This window comes from Sinocyclocheilus anshuiensis, unplaced genomic scaffold (genome assembly GCF_001515605.1).
Source record: "Sinocyclocheilus anshuiensis isolate Anshui unplaced genomic scaffold, SAMN03320099.WGS_v1.1 scaffold983, whole genome shotgun sequence".
NCBI lineage: Eukaryota > Metazoa > Chordata > Actinopteri > Cypriniformes > Cyprinidae > Sinocyclocheilus > Sinocyclocheilus anshuiensis.
The window spans coordinates 517,364-524,021 of NW_015546086.1; the positions used below are offsets into that span (position 1 = coordinate 517,364).

Below are 6,658 nucleotides of genomic sequence, written 5' to 3' on the forward strand. Positions count from 1 at the left end.
GATTAGGCCATAGTTCAATTAGGACATTTAAGTAGCTTTTATAAACGTGCCTTGGATAAAAACACAACTGATGTGCATCTTGAGACAAAAAAAATTATTTTAAGATCAGCCAGTTCAAGTTGCTCTCAGTTAAAACAGCCCAGACATGCATTTTAGTCTGGGACTAGTCTTGACCAGCCTTGTCTGTGAAACCGGGGGATAGCGTCTTTACACCTTTTGCTTATATATTGCTTACTTTACACCTTAGTTTTAATAGATTATTAACTCAATAAACAATACCACTGTATGAAAATAACTTAGACACTTAAATTTGAACGGTTATTTCGGAACAAAAAAAAAATTCTCACCGTTGTCTCTATACAAGCGGCCATCTTGCCAACAACATCTCGTTTTGACATCTCGCGTGGTTCTGTGTGATTTGGACAACTTCAAGTTACGCCTCCTTGTTCAAGTTACGCCACGTTAGCGCTGCCGTTGAACAGCGCGCACGTCGTTTCCATCACTCCAGTGCACTTCTCCATTTCAATCCATCACGTTGGCATATTACGAATAATAATCCATAAACAAGTGCATTTTGTTGCACAACATCGTAAGGTTAGAAATCGAGCATCGAAGTTTCTTATACGTTACATATGTGAGGACCTGACCTGGCGATCTGCCAGGACGTCACGCGCTAATCTAACGTTACAGTAAACATGGGCACACGAGCAACAATGAAAGCTTGTATGTATTTTATTTAAATAAAATCCCTCGAATCCAATCATTCCTCATAGTTTCATCCTGTTAGGAGCTAGCAATTAGAGTAAACGGTCATTCTGCACGATCGCGATTGTACGGAAGCCCTGAACTTGGTTTATTTGGTGTTTCAGGGAAATAAAAATGATCACTATAAATGTTAGCTATTTTGGCATACAGTGTTATTAACATTCCACATTTCTATCAACATTATTTTTGCAGACATGCAGAAGAGAATTTAAGAAGAAGAACAATGAAAAGATGATAAAGGAGATGAGCAAGATGAACAAAACATTTGTACATCGACGACACAAAATCATTATGATCAATGTCCATGTGTGCAAGACATAAAGGAACGATGGACAGCCCTGTTTCAACCTTCTCAAGTGAGTTAACAATGCTCAGAGACAAAAAGGAACATAATGTATCTGAAAACACCCTCTCAAAACGTGAAATTAATTTGACTCTCATTCCGTATTTCAGGTGAATGCAGAATTTCACAGAATAACCACTGTGCAGCTGGAACCTAAATTGGTCCTCACTGGATCTTCACACTTCCAAGCTGTTGACAACTGTTTCGTGCCAAAGGAGGAGCACTCAGAAAGACTGAAAACTGAGATGGAACTACTGAAAGTACAGTTTAAAATGAAGCATGCAAGCCATTTGGCTACTTGTTGTGTTATGTAAGGGTGAGAGGAATTGTTTATTCTTGTATTTTTCTTCATGATCAGCAGGTAGTACTTCCCCTTCTACTGTAAATTAAATCTTAAACGTGATGATATTTAGGTTCTCAAACAAAAAAAAGCTGACATGCATTTATGTGTGACAACAGTTCAGTGAGGTTATGTTTTGTTGCCTTCAGTTCATTTCATGGACTTTCACAGAAAATATTAAATAAGTTATGTTTATTTATATATGTTCAATTTCAATTATAGTATCAACTTCAGTTTCAAATGTAAATCAGTTGTACAGAGGATAATACAGTATCTGTTTATAGATTCAAGCACTGTTTAATTTATGAAATTTACAAATCAAAACAATTCCTTTAAGTAGTATTCATTAGCATAGTACTCTGATGAAACCAATATTTTTGTTTAAATTTTACTTAAATTTTTTGTGTGTGCTATTTGCATCTACTTATTTTGAATGGCTAATTTTTAAGAACACGTTTGATTAATTCTAACTCGATTCTCAATAGTTGTTGAATTTAATTAATATTATTGCTTGTAATCTGTTGCCACAATTTTATTGAGTAGATATAGTGTATTCTTTTTTACAGTGTACCAGTCATGTTGTGCTACAGTAGGAACATCTCCAATATCCCTGTATTATGTTTTATGTGTGTATGGCTTCATCTGCTTTATTAAAATAGAAGCTTAATTTCTCTAGTAGTCATTAGAGATAATTACTTGTCACTTTGCAGGTGCTGTTTACCTAAAGCCACTAAACTACAGTAATTGCAGGGACAGTCTGCAAGCAAAAAAATGAGATTAAGTACCTTGTTCAAGGGCACAATAATGAGATCGGACTCTTCAATTACCCATACATGCAAGCAAACCTGTAACATTTAGGTCAGGCATTTTCAAACTGCCATCAAGGGGGTGCTAGGTGGTCAGAAAAAAAAAAAAACGAATTTTCATGTCTGTCTTTCCAAAACTGTATGACTTTCTTTCTTCTGTGGAACACAAAAGACAACATTTTTGGATGAGCTACCCTATTAATGCCATCCTAAGATATTCATTAAATATGTTTAACAATTGTAGACATTTACTTTTCATTTCAGAATGTATTATCTATATTTCACACTTTACATTTTTCTTGTACAGCAAAAATACCACTCAAAAGTTTGGGGTCAGTAAATTTTTTCAAACATTAAATTTATCAAAAGTACAGAAGAGGATTAGGGCCAAGCAATAATAAAAAAATAAAACCTTAATACCAATAAAAGATAAAAACCTTGAGATTAAAGTCGTTAAATTTCGAGAAAAAAAAGGTCGAAATAAAATGTTGAGAATAAACTCATTAAATTACGAGAAAAGCCGAGATAAAATGTTGAGATTAAACTCATTAAATTTCGAGAATAAAGACGTTATGTTTGTTGCTGCTGTGTGTTTTGAGTTTGAGCTCCATCAAGTTAATTCTTTATCGTCTATTTTTTTAATCTTAAAATCAATTTTATACACTGTCATTTTCGTTTCTATAACGTGTGAATATATCCTCTATCGTATTCTACAACAAAAACAATCAGAGCGCCTTGTTATCACTAGTTTTATTTTGATTTCCCGAGTCCGCTATTAGCTTATAGCCCGTTAACATCGCCAGCGTGGTTGCCGCTAATCTTGCATACATTGCTAATACTCTAGTCACACACATTACCATTGTTTTACTCACTGTTACTTGCTTTAATGGTGGATGTCTACTGTCACAAGGTAAGCTTGGTGACAGACAAGAAATTACCTGGACTTGATACACATGCACACATCATTACTTGATTATGCCGGCATTTACCATCTTTTAAATCATCATGGTGTTGTGTAATTATTGTGCCTGTTTCAAATGAGTATGATACTATGTTGTTGTTGTTTTTGTTGGCCAACATTTTGTTCAATCAGTTATTTTTTTTAAAGAATGTCACAATATAGTTTAATTTCAGTCAGAATTACCTTTATTTCGGGTGAGAATTTTCCCCAAACCTTTTGTTTTGGCTGTTGAACTTCCAGTCTCATGCTGTACCATCAAACAGACCATGTGGATCAAACTGGTGTTTATAGCATTAGCATGCCCCTTATTGGACTGAACCATTGGTAGTTTTGTCTGGGGGAAGGGGGAATAGCAGCTGAAAGATTTTTACTTTTTCTTTTAAATTTTTTTTTATGGTATGTTTAAGTACCCATGGGTTCATGCAGATTGTTATTTCTGTGTATGTGTAATGTTTTATTATTTTCTTTTCTTTGGTGTATAATGTATTGTATGTATGGACCCTGTTTGTTCATTTGGTACAGTCTGAAGGGGGAGCTAGCCCTTATAAATAAGGAGCTATAGAGCTTATCAAGACAGTCTTGTTTGTTGAAAACTAAAGGAGAGACCCTGTTGAAAATTGGACCAAAGTATTTGGTGTAGCCTTTCTTTGCACATTGTTGCAGTTTTGTTTTGTACAGTTTTTGTTTGTAGTCCAGTATGTGTCCATGGAATTTGTCCCCACCTCCTAGTAATAAACCACCTTTTTGGGATTCACTAAACCTCAGACCAGCTTGATTGTAATTATTTCCTCTGACCACTGGGCCATCTTTTTCAAGTGGTGTCAGAAGTGGGATAGCCCTGGTCATAAACAAGCTGTATTTTTTTTTGCTCATCAAGATGCCGCCAAAGCTGAGGGGTCAGCCTGAGGAGGGCAGTGAGCAAGAGGTGGGACAAGGTGCCACTGAAGTTTCAGCTACTGCTGAAATTACGTCATCTGGTGGAGATGGGGCCATCACAAGTCTTGCTCTTATGTTCGAGAGTTTCATGAGATATCAGCGAGTGCATGATGAGAGGCAAGAGAGAGAGATGGCGCGTCGGGAACAACAATACAAAGTCCTCCAACATCAGGTCAACCAGATACAGCTGGACTTTGAACACACCAGGGCTGGGGTTACTACTACAGGGAAACCAGCTCGAGTGATGGACCAAGAGCTACATATGGCAAGGCTGGAGGACAACGATGACATTGAACATTATTTAACTACCTTTGAAAGACTGGCGGAAGTCTATAAATGGCCAAAGGAGGACTGGGCTATACGCCTTATCCCGTTGTTGACTGGGAAAGCACGGAGTGCTTTTGTCTCTATGGAATCTATGCTGGCACAGGACTATAATGCGGTCAAACAGGCCAAGTATGACATAAACTCTGAAACCTATAGACTGAGATTCAGAGCCCGCGAGACATTGGTGGAGGAGACTCCCCGAGAACTTTACGTCCCCCTCAAGGATTTGTTCTGCAAATGGGTAAAAATTGGCAGTTGCAACAAGGAGGACATTATGGAGACTCTGGTGTTGGAGCAATACTTACGAATACTCCACCCAGAAGTAAGGACTTGGGTTAAAGAAAGGAATCCCTCCACTGCTGCAGAAGCTGCTACGCTTGTTGAGGCCTACATTGCTGCACGAAAAGGCCCTGGACACTATCGGTATGCAGGCATCTTACATCCTGGCAGGGGTAAGTCTGAAGGGATTGGGGTTGGTTCAAACTCTCATAACACTAGCCAAATCAATATACTGAAGCCACCAGTCTATGCTGGGTGCCCCGTCCTAATCATTCCTCCACCCATGCCCTTACCCCAGAGCCCATTATAACCATCTTGCTTAATGGCAAACCACTCACTTCACTGATAGACACAGGTTGCTCCCGTACTCTGGTTCAGTCTCAGTACATCCCTAGAGATATATGGAATGAGGATGAAACTGTCTCAATTGTCTGTGTACATGGAGATAGAGCAGAGTTACCCACAGCAGTTGTATATATTGAGATACACAGCCAGCCTTATATGATGAGAGTAGGGGTAGCTACTAGTCTCCCCTATCCCATTTTGCTGGGCACTGATGTCCCCATTTTGGCAGATCTAGTGCAGGGCACCACTTGGTGTGGTGTAGTTATGAGAGCCCAAACCCAGCGTATAAGGCAGGAGACGGAGACTAATACTTGGAAGGAGATGCCTTTTTCAACTGCTGACATAGAGGCCGAGCCTAAGCCCACTGAGGAAGAGAGGTTAGAGCGACGTAGGGAGGAGGTGAAGAGACTTGTTGGCAACACTGACCACATTGAGCTAGATTTGGGGTAACCTGAACTAACAGATTCTGATATTGCCATACCTAACAAACTAGCGAAGCTACAAAGGAAAGACCCCTCTCTAGTGGAGTGTTTTAAGCAAGCTGAGGAGGAAGGTTGTTTCTTGCAGTGTTTGGGAGAAACATGTTCTCAAGGCAGGCCTACTCTATAGAAAGAGTAAGGAAGAAGAAACTCAGTTGGTTGTACCTGAAGCTTACAGGAAAGAGGTGCTTGAGCTTGGACATACGGTCCCTTGGTCTGGTCACTTAGGTTTTATGAAGACCCTAATGCGAATTTCTAAGAGGTTTTATTGGCCTAAGATGTATACGGTAGTGAAAGAGTACTACAAGTCCTGCCCCAAGTGTCAACTTACAACTAGTTACATACCTGCACATGCACCACTGAACCCATTACCTGTCATTGATATGCCGTTTGAGCGTATTGGGGTAGATGTGGTAGGTCCACTGGAAAGGAGCCAGTCAGGGAACAGATTCATTCTTGTTATCTGTGACTATGCCACTAGATACCCTGAGGCTTATCCTCTCAGAAAAGTTACGGCTAAGCAGGTAGCAACTGCACTTCTCAGACTCTTCACTCAAGTAGGCATACATAAAGAAGTCCTAACAGATCAAGGACCAAATTTCATGAGCCGCACTCTTCACCAGGTTTATCAACTCTTGGGAATTAAGAGAATAAGAACCACCCCTTATCATCCTCAGACAGATGACTTGGTTGAAAGGTTTAACAAAACCTTGAAAAATATGCTGAAAAAGTTTGTTTCAGAGACTGGAAAAGATTTGGATAAGTGGCTGCCATATCTGCTGTTTGCGTATCGAGAGGTACCTCAAGCAGCAACGGAATTTTCTCCGTTTGAACTCCTGTACACTCACTCAGTCAGAGGTCCTCTTGATGTTTTACGGGAGACCTGGGAAGCCGCAGAAAAGCCAGGTCCAATAAACATTGTTTCTTATGTCCTGAAGATGAGAGAACAGTTGGAGAAGACTACGGCTATGGTTCGGCAAAACTTCCTTCAGAACCAAGCACGTCAAAAGGAATGGTATGATCGAACAGCCAGAACCCGCAGCTTTGAGGAAGGAGATGAGGTATTGTTACTTCTGC

General features: G+C 39.5%; 1 long non-coding RNA gene across 1 annotated transcript in view; it reads left to right on the forward strand.

The window, feature by feature from the left end:
• Window positions 1–1,326, forward strand: part of LOC107700075 (uncharacterized) — a 2,373-nt gene extending 1,047 nt beyond the window's left edge. Inside the window, exons 2-3 of the long non-coding RNA XR_001635515.1 lie at window positions 958–1,121; window positions 1,219–1,326. This is a non-coding gene — a long non-coding RNA (uncharacterized LOC107700075). The remainder of the gene's footprint in view (window positions 1–957; window positions 1,122–1,218) is intronic.
• The last annotated feature ends 5,332 nt before the right edge of the window (window positions 1,327–6,658 follow it).